The 17,042-nt window shown below is 38.3% G+C and overlaps 1 long non-coding RNA gene across 1 annotated transcript; it reads left to right on the top strand.

Annotated features, from left to right (window-relative positions):
* The first annotated feature begins 249 nt into the window (after positions 1 to 249).
* LOC119522802 lies at positions 250 to 16,569 on the top strand. The gene is made up of 3 exons (XR_005214539.1): positions 250 to 417; positions 2,563 to 2,709; positions 16,217 to 16,569. It is a non-coding gene; the product is annotated as an uncharacterized LOC119522802 (long non-coding RNA).
* The last annotated feature ends 473 nt before the right edge of the window (positions 16,570 to 17,042 follow it).

The raw sequence follows: 17,042 nt of genomic DNA, 5'->3' as shown, positions 1-17,042 counted from the left end.
TCCGCCGGTTCCTTTCCCCTGGTGGCGCCGTTTCCCTCCGGACCCTTCCGGCAGGGCACCCGCACGGCTGTGCGAGTACCGGAAAAAGGGGCGGGGGCTTATTTTTGTGGGACAGGGAGGCGTTGCCGCCTTGGCTTTGTAACTGTGCTCGAACCCTAGTGACTCCTTAGGATTTGGCCCTTCCTGCTGTCCGCTTTCAAGGCTTTCCGGTTCTGGTCTGGGTTTGCTGTTGTTGTTAACCTACTGAGGGTTTGAGGGTCGTCCGAAGTAATAATTGTTTCCGCCTCCCCAACTCCGTCATGGTTATCCAGGTTTATTTAAGTAATGTTGATTCGTCTCTTTATTGAAGCGTAATTCACATATAGTGAAATCAGACGTACAGATTTCAGCTGTCCATTTCGATGAGTTTTGATAAATGTATGTATCCGTGTAACTCATATCACAATCAAAATAGAACATTTCCATCTCCCCAGAAAATTCTTCGTGCCCTTTCCCAGTCAATCCCGTTCCCGCCGTTTTTTGTTTGTTTGTTTGTTTGTTTTTAACTTGATTTAAACGGAATCGTACAAGTACTCTTGTGTCTGGCTTATTTCTCTCAATCTAATATTTTTGAGATTTATCCATGTTGATTAAATTAGGCTCTTTTCTCAACATCACCCACTATAAAATTTGAGATTGGTGCTATGGCTTAGAGAAAAATCGGAGCCCTGAACACCTGCACATATTTTTAGGTTGATGTATAGCTGATTATTTATTGGACTAGAGCAGTGTTCTCAACCTTGGCTGCCCAGTAGGATCCCCAGGAGGTTTTAAAAATTCCCAATGCCTCTCCTGTAGCTTACCCCAAATAAATCAGAATCTCGGAGTGGGACCCAAGTCTCAGTATTTTTTAAGTTCCTCGGGTCATTCCACTGTGTAGCTAGGGTCAAGAAGGAAAGCTCATAATATTTATTGGGTGCTTTTCTGCATTCCCTTAATGTTCAAGTCTTTAAAAGTTATTTATTTTGTTTTCTAGAAAAGTATCGTTAGCAACAATAATACTAATACCAAAATATGGAGCACACAATGCTATCTTCAGAACAAGTATCCCAAATGAAAAAGCACCCTCAACCCCTCCTCCTAGGTGAAAATATGGTATAATACCGGACACCTATATTACAGATAGTGCTGCTAATTTGCCTCACTCTCCCATAGTTTCTTTAAAGTTTTTATCATTTAGCAACATGTTTGTCCAGCTTCAAGAAACCTTATGACCCAGTTATACATTCCCTAGCATATTTATGTGTTACTATAGATTGTTTCAAAATGTTTTGGACATAGCTGTGTGTAAACTACAAAAGTTTATGTTCAGTCTACTTGACCAAAAGGGGGATGTGAATGGAAATGAAATAAACTTCAGTGGCAGAGAGATTCCAAAAGGAGCCGAGAGGTCACTCTGGTGGGCACTCTTACGCACAATTTAGACAACCCTTTTTAGGTTCTGGTGAATTGGAGTAGCTAGCAGTAAATACTTGAAACTATCAAACTACAACCCAGAACCCATGAATCTTGAAGACAATTGTATAAAAATGTAGCTTATGAGGGGTGACAATGGGATTGGGAAAGCCATAAGGACCACACTCCCCTTTGTCTAGTTTATCGATGGATGAGTAGAAAAATAGGGGAAGGAAACAAACAAACAAACAGACAAAGGCACCCAGTGTTCTTTTTTACTTTAATTGCTCTTTTTCACTTTAATTATTATTCTTGTTATTTTTGTGTGTGTGCTAATGAAGGTGTCAGGTTGATTTTGGTGATGAATGTACAACTATGTAATGGTACTGTGAACAATCGAATGTACGATTTGTTTTGTATGACTGCGTGGTATGTGAATACATCTCAATAAAATGAATATTTAAAAAAAAATTTATGTTCAAACACCCTGTGACTCCATAATTTTCCATATACAGGTGTCCCAAAAGTCTTAGTGCAGTTGTAAGCTTTGATAACTTTGGAAGTATAAATGCTACAAACTTGCAGAAACCATCATTTGAAAGTTTATTTAAAATTTCTTTTACACTTAATTTTGTGAAATTTGAGTAGTTTTAAATTTTTTATTCCCTCTAATTGTAGGTGGCAAATGTTGACTGAAACAAAAAAAAATACATGTACTGTTCAAAAACTTAATAAGCTTGAAAGAAATTTAAATAACTTTACTTTCAAATGATGTCTTGAGTAGTTTGTAGGATATGTACTTCCCAAGTTATTAAAGCTTAAAACGACATCAAGACTATTGGCACACTGCTCTGTTTGAGCTGACCTCTTATACAATGACTAGTTTTAACAATATTCTTCCCTGGGAAGAGAATATTAACCTAAGAATTGACATGTCTTCTCTTTTGGTAGCTTGAAGCATTGTCTAGACCACTTGCTAAGATGAGTACCAGCTACTGGCTACCTACCATGTGGCGGGCTATCAGATAACCCAAAATAAAGGCAGGGAATTTAGGAAATTAGTGGATTGTGCTTTTCTGTTCCCAACCGAAAATTTTAATTATTCAACTGATTTTGTGTTCTTGTCAGGGACCCAACAGTCAAAACAAAACACTGGATTGAATCCCGCTTGTTGCTGGAATTTAGCTGCAGAGGAAGCCAGCTGGTGGCAGCAGAAGAGACAAGATAGAGAGTACAAGATGGTAGCAGAGACGGCCTGAATTACAGAAGATCAAGGTATTCTTCCTTAGACTGAATCTTTGACTTAATTAACAAGTCATTTCAGGTTTCTGTCATGTAACTATTTTAAATAAAGGACATATAGCCAAGCTTTTATGCAGATCATTTTAATGTAATATATTATTTTTAGAGGGGCACCAAACATGCATGTTAGCTGAATGTGAAAAAAAAGCTGCATTTTAAAAATCAATATTTGGCTGAAGCAGAAGATCACCATCATCTAATAAACTTCTGAGATAGAAAAATAAACATGAAATATAACAATTAAATAGTATTAATTCTTTATATTATTACAATTATATGATAAAATGTTAGCATTCAAATATGAAAAGTTTGACATTGCATTCAGGAATATTTATTTCTTATTAATGCAAGCTGATATTTTGCTTTTGGGGTCATTATATTCTACATTTTTGACACCAAATTGTGTCCGGACAAGCTAGGTTGTGTTTTGGAAACAAACCCTAAAATCCCAGTGGCTTAGAACAACAAAGATTTTTTTTTTGCTCGCTTCATATCCAACATGGGTTGGCAGGGTGTGTAGATGGGATACTGTTCCATGTAGGAGGCTGATGGAGATCATGCTCTCATCTCAACGTGAGGCTTCAGAGTTCACCACTGCAGGGGAGGAGAGGATTAGGGTGTCTACTACCAGCAGTTAATTACTACGGCCCAGATATGCACGTGTTACTTCACTCCCATTTCATTAGCTCAAACTAGTCAAATAGCTGTGCCTAATTTAAAGGGCAGGTAGAGTGTAATTCCCTATATTCCTAGAAGTAGAGAAGAATGTATCCAGAAGTAAACGTTGTGTTATCTACTGCATTGATAGATGGTTCATTTTCACCTAAATAGGGTGGACGAGCAGATAATATTAGGTAAGGTCTGCCATTATGGGATACTGCTAGTGTTTATGATGCCACAAAATTATTAAGCTTTCCTTTCTCTTTAGTAGGAATTAAGATAAAGACTCACCTCCATTTTAAATCTTAGTCTTGGTGTGGTTGCTGATGATGGTACAGTTTGAAGTATTCTCACAAATGGAAGCTTCAAGTACTACTTGAAGAAACTATTTTCTGAATCTTTTCACAAGGTGTTGTCCTGACTTATATTGTTGTACTCACTTATATTTTTAATTTCTAATATCTCTTGCAGGTACTTTCTGCCTTACACAGTCATTTGAATAAAATTTGTCCTTAAGCCTTGGTTCTATAATTGTGGCAATAGAGCAATATAATTGGCTTTCAAGAAACCAATCATCTCTGACTTTCCATCTACATTTCAGTTTCATTGTATAATGAAACCAGTATACTGATAAACCATGTATACCAGTATCAGCATCCCCCTGGAGTAGAATGATAAGAGAACCTTTTCAGCAGCTTTCCTATAAGTTATAGTTGCACCTGAAAGCATCGATTTGGTTACTTCTTCCTCAGGGTCTAGCAAGCTACTTTCTCTGCAAGCAGTTTTTTTTTTTTTTAATTTTATTGTGGTAAAAGATATATAACATAAAATTTGTCATTTTAACCATTTTTAAGTGTACAATTCAGTGGAAACCATCACCACTCTATTTCTAGAAGTTTTTCAACACCCTAAACAAAAACTCTTTACCCATTAAGCAATAACTCCCTATTTCTCCCCTCCCTCCGACCACTGGTAACTTCTAATCTACTTTTTGTCCCTATGAATTTGCCTCATTTAGATATTTCATGTAAGTGGAATTGTACAATATTTGTCCCTTTGTGTCTGCCTTATTTCACTTAGCATAATGTGTTCAAGGTTCTTCCATGTTGCAGTGTGTATCAGAATCTTCAAGCAGTTTTAATAAGTTATATCTTCTTCTTATCTAAAAATTTATTATTTTGGTTTCATTTGAAAAGACTTTTAAACATGTAGCTATCATTCCGTCTTATTTAAACATCATGTTAAATATATGACAAGGCAATTCTAAAATCTTTGGAAATCACTCATTTTGTCTCTGAACAATGATGAAGTAATCCACTGTCTTTCCGCTTATAGACACTTACACTTGCTTTCTCATTACAGTACTGTGGGGTGTGTGAACAAAACATTGTGTGCTTGTAATTCATCAATCACTCAACCTTCACCATGTTTGTTCTATTATCAATGACAATTTCATGACACTTTACTGATTTTCTATCCTATAAATAACTCTTCAGACTCTATAATGTTGATACCTGTGTGAAACCTCAACAATATAGCAGCAACAGAAATGAATTTGTCATTAACATCAAACTTAAATATGACTTGTAGTTATTTCTGCATATCCAAATGTCTGATGTGCAAGATAAAGTAGTAGCATATTTAATAATATCATAGCCATTCTGTATACAATAGAGTACAATTCAAGAAAAAGTTTTTTGGTAACACCTTTTCTAGAAGGAGCTTAACTAGGATTCATAGCTTCAGTGGATCTCAAAAATTCTTCATCTTCACTTACTGAAAGTAGTTCATAATCTATAGCAGGTGTTGTCATACAAAGGCCTGAAGGCCAGATCCAGCCTGTTGCCTGTTTTGTAAATAAAGTTTTATTGGAACATAGCCATGCTCATTTGCTTATGTATTATCTATGGCAGCTTTACACTACGACTGCAGAGTTGAGTAGTTATGACAGAGACCGTATGGCCCACAAAATCTAAGCTATTTCCTATCTGGTCCTTTAGAGAAAAAAATTTACCAACCCCTAGTCTACAGTAATATTGTCAATAAACTTTTGAGCTTTCAGCTTCCCTAGACTTACCACTATAAGGAATTCTCTTCTTAAAGCCTTCTTGTAAAGTCTATTTTGTAGTTTGATAACTGGGAATACAATGTGTTTTTTTTTTTTATCTTCATTTTATTGAGATATATTCACATACCATGCAGTCATACAAAACAAATCGTACATTCGATTGTTCACAGTACCATTACATAGTTGTACATTCATCACCTAAATCAATCCCTGACACCTTCATTAGCACACACACAAAAATACCAAGAATAATAATTAAAGTGAAAAAGAACAATTGAAGTAAAAAAGAACACTGGGTACCTTTGTCTGTTTGTTTGTTTGTTTTCTTCCCCTATTTTTCTACTCATCCATCCGTAAACTAGACAAAGTGGAGTGTGGTCCTTATGGCTTTCCCAATCCCATTGTCACCCCTCATAAGCTACATTTTTATACAATTGTCTTCAAGATTCATGGGTTCTGGGTTGTAGTTTGATAGTTTCAGGTATCCACCACCAGCTACCCCAAGTCTTTAGAACCTAAAAAGGGTTGTCTAAAGTGTGCATAAGAGTGCCCACCAGAGTGACCTCTCGGCTCCTTTTGGAATCTCTCTGCTACTGAAGCTTATTTCATTTCCTTTCACATCCCCCTTTTGGTCAAGAAGATGTTCTCCGTCCCACGATGCCAGGTCTACATTCCTCCCCGGGAGTCATATTCCACGTTGCCAGGGAGATTCACTCCCCTGGGTGTCTGATCCCACGTAGTGGGGAGGGCAGTGATTTCACCTTTCAAGTTGGCTTAGCTAGAGAGAGAGGGCCACATCTGAGCAACAAAGGAGGCATTCGGGAGGAGGCTATTAGGCACAATTATAGGGAGGCCTAGCCTCTCCTTTGCAGCAACTGTCTTCCCAAGGGTAAATCCTATGGTAGAGGGTGCAACCCATCAAACCACCAGTCCCCTATGTCTGTGGTCATGTTAGCAACCATCGAGGTGGGGTAGGCCAATACCCCTGCATTCTCCACAGGCTCCTCAAGGGGGCTCTACATATTTTTTTCCTTGTTTTTTTTTTTTTTTTTTTTTTAACTTTTTTCTTTTTTAAAATCAACTGTATGAAAAAAAAAACATACAATAAAAGAACATTTCAAAGAGACCATAACAAGGGAGTAAGAAAACGACAACTAACCTAAGATAACTGCTTTACTTCCAACATGTTCCTACTTTACCCCAAGAAAGTTACCTAATATAGCAACATTTCTGTGAACTTGTTCCTACTATATCCATCAGAAATTAACAGACCATAGTCATTCCTGGGCATCCCCAGAACGTTAAATAGCTTATCTGTTCTTCTTGGATTATTGTTCCCCCTTCCTTAATTGCTCTCTATTGCTAGTTCCCCTACATTCTACATTATAAACCATTTGTTTTACATTTTTCAAAGTTCACATTATTGGTAGCATATAATATTTCTCTTTTTGTGCCTGGCTTATTTCGCTCAGCATTATGTCTTCAAGGTTCATCCATGTTGTCATATGTTTCACGACATCGTTCCTTCTTACTGCCGCGTAGTATTCCATCGTGTGTATATACCACATTTTATTGATCCACTCATCTGTTGAAGGACATTTGGGTTCTTTCCATCTCTTGGCAATTGTGAATAATGCTGCTATGAACATTGGCGTGCAGATATCTGTTCGTGTCACTGCTTTCCGATCTTCCAGGTATATACCGAGAAGTGCAATTGCTGGATTGAATGGTAAGTCTATATCTAGTTTTCTAAGGAACTGCCAGACTGACTTCCAGAGTGGCTGAACCATTATACAGGCCCACCAACGATGAATAAGAGTTCCAATTTCTCCACATCCCCTCCAGCATTTGTAGTTTCCTGTTTGTTTAATGGCAGCCATTCTAATCGGTGTTAGATGGTATCTCATTGTGGTCTTAATTTGCATCTCTCTAATAGCTAGTGAAGCTGAACATTTTTTCATGTGTTTCTTGGCCATTTGTATTTCCTCTTCAGAGAACTGTCTTTTCATATCTTTTGCCCATTTTATAATTGGGCTGTCTGTACTACTGTCATTGAGTTGTAGGATTTCTTTATATATGCAAGATATCAGTCTTTTGTCAGATACATGGTTTCCAAAAATTTTTTCCCATTGAGTTGGCTGCCTCTTTACCTTTTTGAGAAATTCCTTTGAGGTGCAGAAACTTCTAAGCTTGAGGAGTTCCCATTTATCTATTTTTTCTTTTGTTGCTTGTGCTTTGGGTGTAAAGTCTAGCAACTGGCCTCCTAATACAAGGTCTTGAAGATGTTTTCCTACATTATCTTCTAGGAGTTTTATGGTACTTTCTTTTATATTGAGATCTTTCATCCATTTTGAGTTAATTTTTGTGTAGGGGGTGAGGTAGGGGTCCTCTTTCATTCTTTTGGATATGGATATCCAACTCTCCCAGCCCCATTTGTTGAAAAGACCATTATGACTCAGTTCAGTGACTTTGGGGGCCTTATCAAAGATCAGTCTGCCATAGACCTGGGGGTCTATCTCCGAATTCTCAATTCGATTCCATTGATCTATATGTCTATCTTTGTGCCAGTACCATGCTGTTTTGACAACTGTGGCTTTATAATAAGCTTCAAAGTCAGGGAGTGTAAGTCCTCCCACTTTGTTTTTCTTTTTTAGAGTGTCTTTAGCAATTCGAGGCATCTTCCCTTTCCAAATAAATTTGATAACTAGCTTTTCCAAGTCTGCAAAGTAGGTTGTTGGAATTTTGATTGGGATTGCATTGAATCTGTAGAGGAGTTTGGGTAGAATTGACATCTTAATGACATTTAGCCTTCCTATCCATGAACATGGAATATTTCTCCATCTTTTAAGGTCCCCTTCTATTTCTTTTAGTAGAGTTATGTAGTTTTCTTTGTATAGGTCTTTTACATCTTTGGTTAAGTTTATTCCTAGGTACTTGATTTTTTTAATTGCTATTGAAAATGGTATCTTTTTCTTGAGTGTCTCTTCAGTTTGTTCATTTCTAGCATATAGAAACATTACTGACTTATGTGCATTAATCTTGTATCCCGCTACTTTGCTAAATTTGTTTATTAGCTCTAGTAGCTGTATCATCGATTTCTCAGGGTTTTCCAGATATAAGATCATATCATCTGCAAACAATGACAGTTTTACTTCTTCTTTTCCAATTTGGATGCCTTTTATTTCTTTGTCTTGCCGGATTGCCCTGGCTAGCACTTCCAGCACAATGTTGTATAACAGTGGTGACAGCGGGCATCCTTGTCTTGTTCCTGATCTTAGAGGGAAGGCTTTCAGTCTCTCACCATTGAGTACTATGCTGGCTGTGGGTTTTTCATATATGCTCTTTATCATGTTGAGGAAGTTTCCTTCAATTCCTACCTTTTGAAGTGTTTTTATCAAAAAGGGATGTTGGATTTTGTCAAATGCTTTTTCAGCATCTATTGAGATAATCAATTGATTTTTCCCTTTCGAATTGTTAATGTGTTGTAATACATTGATTGATTTTCTTATGTTGAACCATCCTTGCATGCCTAGAATGAACCCCACTTGGTCATGGTGTATGATTTTTTTAATGTGTCTTTGGATTCGATTTGCAGGTATTTTGTTGAGGATTTTTGCATCTATATTCATTAGGGAGATTGGCCGGTAGTTTTCCTTTTTTGTAGCATCTTTGCCTGGTTTGGGTATTAGATTGATGTTAGCATCATAAAATGAGTCAGGTAGTGTTCCATTTTCTTCAATGTTTTGAAAGAGTTTGAGTAAGATTGGTGTCAGTTCTTTCTGGAAAGTTTGGTAGAATTCCCCTGTGAAGCCATCTGGCCCTGGGCATTTATTTGTGGGAAGATTTTTGATGACTGATGGATCTCTTTGCTTGTGATGGGTTGATTGAGGTCTTCTATTTATTCTCTGGTAAGTCTAGGTTGTTCATATGTTTCCAGGAAATTGTCCATTTCCTCTATATTATCCAGTTTGTTGCCATACAGTTGTTCATAGTATCCTCTTATAATTTTTTTAATTTCTTCAGGATCTGCAGTTATGTCACCTTTTTCATTCATTATTTTGTTTATATGGGTCTTCTCTCTTTTTGATTTTGTTAGTCTAGCTAGGGGCTTGTCAATCTTGTTGATCTTCTCAAAGAACCAACTTTTGGTGATATTTATCCTCTCTATTGTTTTTTTGTTGTCTATGTCATTTATTTCTGCTTTAATCCTTGTTATTTCTTTTCTTCTACTTGGTTTGGGATTGGTTTGCTGTTCATTTTCTAGCTTCTTCAGTTGATCCATTAGTTCTTTGATTTTGGCTCTTTCTTCCTTTTTAATATATGCGTTTAGTGCTATAAATTTCCCCCTCAGCACTGCTTTTGCTGCATCCTATAGGTTTTGGTATGTTGTGTTCTCATTTTCATTCATCTCTATATATTTAGCAATTTCTCTTGCTATTTCTTCTTTAACCCACTGATTGTTTAGGAGTGTGTTGTTTAACCTCCAGGTATTTGTGAATTTTCTAAGTCTCTGATGGTTATTGACTTCTGATTGTATTCCATTGTGGTCAGAGAATGTGCTTTGAATAATTTCAATCTTTTTAAATTTATTGAGGCTTGTTTTATGTCCCAGCATATGATCTATTCTAGAGAAAGTTCCGTGAGCACTAGAAAAGTATGTGTATCCTGGTGATTTGGGATGTAATGTTCTGTATATGTCTGTTAAATCTAATTCATTTATCAGATTGTTTAGGTTTTCAATTTCCTTATTGGTCTTCTGTCTGGTTGATCTATCTATAGGAGAGAGTGATGTGTTGAAGTCTCCCACAATTATTGTGGAAACATCAATTGCTTCCTTTAGTTTTGCCAGTGTTTCTCTCATGTATTTTGTGGCACCTTGATTGGGTGCATAGACATTTATGATTGTTATTTCTTCTTGTTGAATTGCCCCTTTTATTAGTATGTAGTGGCCGTCTTTGTCTCTCAAAACATCCCTGCATTTAAAGTCTATTTTATCTGAGATTAATATTGCTACACCTGCTTTCTTTTGGCTGTAGCGTGCATGAAATATTTTTTTCCATCCTTTCACTTTCAATTTCTTTGTGTCCCTGTGTCTAAGATGAGTCTCTTGTATGCAACATATTGATGGTTCATTTTTTTTGATCCATTCTGCGAATCTATATCTTTTAATTGGGGCGTTTAATCCATTTACGTTCAACGTTATAACCGTGAAGGCATTTCTTGAATCAGCCATCTTATCCTTTGGTTTATGTTTGTCATATATATTTTTCCCCTCTCTCTATTAGTATCCTTTATTGTACCCATACCGAATCTCTTTAGTACTGAACCTTTCTCCAAGTCTCTCTGTCCTTTCTTTGTTTCTCTGTCTGTAGGGCTCCCTTTAGTATCTCCAGTAGGGCAGGCCTCTTGTTAGCAAATTCTCTCAGCATTTGTTTGTCTGTGAAAAATTTAAGCTCTCCCTCAAATTTGAAGGAGAGCTTTGCTGGATAAAGTATTCTTGGCTGGAAATTTTTCTCACTCAGAATTTTAAATATATCGTGCCACTGCCTTCTTGCCTCCATGGTGGCTGCTGAGTAGTCACTACTTAGTCTTATGCTGTTTCCTTTGTATGTGGTGAATTGCTTTTCTCTTGCTGCTTTCAGAACTTGCTCCTTCTCTTCCGTGTTTGACAGTGTGATCAGAATATGTCTCGGAGTGGGTTTATTTGGATTTATTCTATTTGGAGTTCGCTGAGCATTTATGATTTGTGTATTTATGTTGTTTAGAAGATTTGGGAAGTTTTCCCCAACAATTTCTTTGAATATTCTTCCTAGACCTTTACTCTTTTCTTCCCCTTCTGGAACACCAATGAGTCTTATATTTGGACGTTTTATATTATCTATCATATCCCTGAGGTCCGTTTCGATTTTTTCAATTTTTTTCCCCATTCTTTCTTTTATGCTTTCATTTTCCATTCTGTCATCTTCCAGGTCACTGATTCGTTTTTCATCTTCCTCTCGTCTTGTACTATGAGTGTCCAGAGTCTTTTTAATTTGGTCAACATTTTCTTTAATTTCCATAAGATCATCTATTTTTTTATTTAGTCTTGCACTGTCTTCTTTATGCTCTTCTAGGGTCTTCTTGATATCCTTTGTATCCCGTACTATGGTCTCATTGTTCATCTTTAGTTCTTTGAGTAGCTGCTCTAGGTGCTGTGTCTCTTCTGATGTTTTGATTTGGGTACTTAGGCTTGGGTTATCCATATCGTCTGTTTTTTTCATATGCTGTATAATTTTCTGTTGTTTTTGGCCTCTTGGCATTTGCTTAACTTGATGGGGTTCTTTTAGGATTTGTAGACCAATTGAAGTCCTTATCTCTAATTTATCAGATCTACAGCTTCGTGGAGTACACTTTCTCTAACTAACCAGCAGGTGGCGTCCACGAGCCTCCTGTTGTCCACAAGCCAGTTCTCCCCTGCTTTGCCTTTGTGGTGAGTGGGGGAGTGAGTCTTGTGGGGTCCAATTGGTGTACCAAGCTTGCGTGTGTAGTTGGTGTTGCCCGCCCTGTATATGGGGTGTGTTTCTGGGCGGTCAGGGAGGGGGTTGGCTCTAACATTCAAATCTCCCTGGTGATCCTAGAGTTTTAAAGCTGCTGCAATAGTCTAATCCTTCAGTTCAGTCCTGCCACAGTTTGTCTCTGCCACTGACCCACAAGTCCTTGGTATTGGCGTATGGCTCCTGAGACTTGCGAGTGGGTCCCTCTTCCAGGCCGTGCACCCCCTGGTCCACTGTTGAGGGATGACTGTGCTATGTCACAGGTGAGTGCCATCCCCCCAGTGCGGTTCTGGGCTGCTGGGCTGTGTAGGGAGGCTCCCAGTCTGCTGAAATGATGGCTGAATGGGGCTTTGTTAACTCACACTGCTCCACCTTCCCAACTCTGGGACAATCAGCTGAGGTTGCAGGGAAGGCTAATGTCCACGTCCAGTTTTGTGGTGTGTGCCTGTTATTTGAAGCACTTCCGTCACACTGGGTTGTCTGGAGCAGCTCTGGGCTATGGGGCTGGCGATGGGCAGGAGTGTTTCCTGTCCACCAGGATGATGGCTGTGAGCCGACACCCCCCTTTTCTTGGGAAGTTGTGGTGTTTAGTGAATTTTCTCAGCCACTGGATTATTGCCTTTTGTCTCAGAGCTCTCTTAGTTCTGCTCTTGTCTTGACCTGCCCAAATTGCAAGTCTTTGAAGCTTTCTGTATTGGGCTTCTTAGAGTAATTGTTTTAGAAAAAGAAAAAAGGATTAAAAAAAAAAAAAGAAAAATAAAGGGCCCTCCTCAGAGATCTAATGGGTTATTGAAATGCTAAGAGACAAAGCAATTAGGGCCATTAAGGAAAGGTCCACAGGGCAGAGAGATCAGCTTTTTTTTGGGATTTGCATATGAGCCTGAGGGCCTGAGCTCTGCCCTTCCCCTTTCTATGTTCACCAGAACTCCAAAAATCCTCCGCTTTTATTTTGGAGTTTTTCGTGCTGTTTTTTTCTATGCCTGTCTCCTCTCTGCTGGGCTGGCTGCTCTCAGGTTCTCTGGTGTCTGGTCTCAGTCTATCTGTGGTTGGAGTTTGGATCAGTAGAATGAGTTTCTGATAAGGGCTGCCACTGCAGTTCTCCTTTCTCCTTCCCGGAGCTGACAGCCCCTCCTCCCACGGGACTGAGCCTGGCAGGGAGGGGTGCGGGTCCCCTGGCCACAAAAACTTACAGATTTCGCTGATCTCAGCAGTTCCACGTTTTCATGAGTGTTGTATGAAGTATGCCCAAAGTCAAATTGCTCTGTGGTGTCCAGTCCACGCAGTTCCTGGCTTTCTACCTACTTTCCTGGAGGAGTAACTAAAACATACAGCTCACCAGTCCGCCATCTTGCCCCCGACTACAATGTGTTTTTGATACCTCATTTGCTCTAACGCTTTCTTTTACTCTTCTTATAATTTACATTCCTTATTGTATCTAAATTGAAGATGCTTTGTCGACGATTTTGTACAAGATTTTGGAGTTTTTCCTGCTTGTGAAATTCTGAAGTGGCAAAGCTGACATTCTGCTTTTAATTCACCCTTACAAGATGTGAAGAATTCCGCAAAAGGAGTTTTTCCTGTAAAACTCATGGCATGAATGAAATTAAATAACAAAAAATTAATATAGTTTTTTAAGTTTCTTTTAGATTTTGTTGCTGGAGCATAATATAGCAAAAGAAGAGCAATACAGATTCTTAGTAATTACTTTTCTACATAAACTTAATAGTTTTAAAAATCATGATTATTGCAGTGTTTTCCCCTTCGGTAGTGAGTATATATAGATGTCATTCAAGTGATGGATTGAATTTCAACTTAGAAAGTACGTGTACTGTGTTGAATACTGTCCTCCCAAAATTCATGTCTACCCAGAACCTGTGAATATGATCTTATTTGGAAATAGAGTTTTTGCAGGTGTGATCAAGTTAAGGTGAGGTCAGACTGGATTACAGTGGACCCTAAATCCATTATGACTGGTGTCCATATAAGAACAGGAGAGGACACACACACATAGAGAAGGGCATACTGGGAGAAGACAGCTATGTGAAGACAGAGGCAGAGACTGGAGTTATGCTGCCTCAGCCAAGGAACACCGAAATACCAAGGCCTAAGCTAAACTTCAGTGCATCCCTAGGATTTAATTTAGCAAGGTCTAAAATGAACCAATACTCTTACCCTTCTCTTGAATCACACCAGTACCTTTGAATGCTTTAATTGTCATCATCCCACTTTTGAGTTACATGTCATTGTTTCTAGTATTTTGGTTCTCTGTTGATTTTATTTAACCACGTAAATTAGACATTATTTTTGTTATTTTTTACAGACAATATTTCTTTAGATGTAACTATATTCTTATGATTTTCTTTGTTTACTGTTCCTTCTTACCTTTCAGGCTCTCCTTTTGGGATAATTTGTCTTCTTCCTGAAGTATATATTTTAGGAATTTCTTTAGAGAGTGTCTGTTGATGGAAAACTCTTGAGTTTTCTCTGAAAATTGTTCGAATTCTCTCTTATTTTTAGATGATAGTTTTATAGGGTGTGTAATTCTAGGTGTCTGTTTTTACTCAGCATTTTGAGCATGTTACTTATTTTCTGGCTTCCATTACTGCTGTTGAGAAATCTGCTTTCAGTTCAATTGTCACTTCTTTTAGACAATCTGTCTTCTTTCTAGTTTCTTTCTAGTGTTCCTAGGTTAACTTTCTGGTGTTTAGGTGTGGATTCCTTTTTTATTTATCCTCTTTGGGATTTTGTTGGTGTATGAGTCAGGGTCCAAGCAGGAAAACAGAAAACATGCTAGATATTTCAAAACAGAGGTAATTTTATAAAGAAATTAGGTAGGTCTATTATATTTTATAGAGGAATAGGAAGGTTGAAAGAGAAACAAATAAAGAGTGGTAGCCCAGAGAATAGAAACTAGGAAAAGTAGCTATCACCCCTAGGGCTGAAGGAATGAAAGGGAGGAGATTGTGTCACCAGAACCTAAGAGGTGAAGGAGGAGCCTTGTTCGCAGAATTGGTTGGCTGTTGGGGCTAGATGGTTGGAGGAAGTGCTGCTTCTGCTGGAGCTGAGGGCTTGGAGTTGGAAGTAAAAAAAAGGAAGAGAGCAAAAAACTGAGAGCGGAACTACAGTTATCACCCTTCTCCTACCTGAGGACCATTTACTAGTGCCTCTTGTTAATGGAACCCAGAAGGAAGCCTTTTGCAGACCCCAAACCCCAACATTACCTTGCAGTGCATAGAAGGGTGGGTATGGAGCCGAGTTAGGTAAATAACCTGCAGTTTAGCTTCTTGAATTTTAGGTTTTGTCATCTTCATCAAACATGGAAAGTTCTTAGTATTTTCTCTTTGAATGTTCTCTCTCCCTCATTCTTTTATCTCATTTTGAAAGTCTGATTGGATATATGTTATAGCTTCTCTATCCGCTGTGTCTATTACTCTCTCTTGATATTTTCCATATCTTTACCTTGTTGCATTCTGGGTAATTTCTTCAAATCTGTCCTTTTTTTTCATTACGTGTTACTTCAGATGTGTCTAGTCTTCTGTTTTACCAGTCTATTGATTTTCTAATTTCAATTATTTTAATTTTCATTTCTAGAAATTATATTTGGTTTTGTTTCAAATCTGACTTGCCATTTTTTCGCTTTCTCTTGTTCCTTAGTCATATTATCAATTCTAAATGTTGAGCATGCTTATTCTATATTATGTATCTGATAATTCCAGTATCTGTAGGAGTTTTAGGTCTGATCCTGTTGTTTGTTGTTTCTGCTCGCTTTCGCTCATAGTGACTTGTGCTTTTTTCTTTTTTTTTTTTTTAATTGTAAGTGCATATTTGTTGGAACTCTGGTGGAAGTACCTGATGCCTAGCTTGAAGGTGAGTTCCTCCAGAGATGATTTGCATTTGTTTTTGCCATGCACCGAGGGGCTTCATTTACTTGGGGTCACTTAAACAAAATCATTAGCGTGCGTTTCTTTTCAGGTCACAATTTTAGATTCAGGATTAGAAGCGTGATATCCAGTGGTGGTAGGTTGCTTCTGAAATGGTTCCCGATGTTCCCTGCCTCTTGGTATTCATGCCCATGTGTAATGCCCTCCTTTTGCATGTGGGCTGGACCTAGTGACTTGCTTCTGACAGATAGAATAAGGCAAAGTGATGGGATGCCACTTCTGTGATTAGGTTATAAAGGACTGTGATGTCTGTCTCGCTTTCTCTCTGGTTCCTATAGTTTGCTCCCTCTGATGAAGCAAGCTGCTATGTTGTGAGGTGCTATGTTGTGAGGTGCTATGTTGAGAGGCCCACATGGCAAGGTATTGATGGCCAACAGCCAGAGAGGAACTGAAGCTCTTAGACCAACAGCCTGCAAGAGACTGAATCCTGCCAACACCAAGTGAGCATGGAAGCACACCCTTCCCCAGTGGAGCCTTGAGATGATTGCAGCGCTAGCTGACACCGTGGCTACAGCCTGTGAGAGACCCTGAGCCAGAAGACCCCACTAAGCTGCACCTAGATTCCTGATGCGCAGAAACAGTAAGATAACAAATGTTGTTTTAGGCCACTAAATTTGGGGGTAATTTCTTATCAAACTAATATACCAATCAAGAGAGGCAGTAGTCCAACTCTTCTCTGTACATATCTGGATCACTGTTTCCTGTTATGGCCATTATTTTTTAAGATGAATACTGGGACAATCCAGAAAGTACCCAAAGGAAGAATGTTAAAGTGATAAGAGGTCATCATATGAAGATCAGGTAAATGAATTGGGTGTGTTCTCCTTGAAAAATAGATCCATGCTGAATTTTCAATTTTTTAAAAAGATGGTGGAAAAGAAAACTGAACTAGATGCACTAGGAATTACCAAGGTGTATAGACTGCAAACCTACTAAAGGCCAATTTGTAATCAGAAAATTTCAGGGGTCTCTTTTTCTCTTCCATTTATAGCCCAAAGGCCAGGGGAGGCAAGTTTCTTTAAGGTCATGCTCTGGGAGTTGGTTGTTTTTTTCTAGTTCATCCCTGAGGGTCCAGTTTCCCAGTTTCTAGGCTTTCTCTTCTGT

The sequence above is a fragment of the Choloepus didactylus genome, chromosome X (genome assembly GCF_015220235.1).
Source record: "Choloepus didactylus isolate mChoDid1 chromosome X, mChoDid1.pri, whole genome shotgun sequence".
NCBI lineage: Eukaryota > Metazoa > Chordata > Mammalia > Pilosa > Megalonychidae > Choloepus > Choloepus didactylus.
The sequence above is the reverse complement of the archived record's forward strand: the minus strand, read 5'-3'. Positions and strand labels throughout refer to the sequence as shown.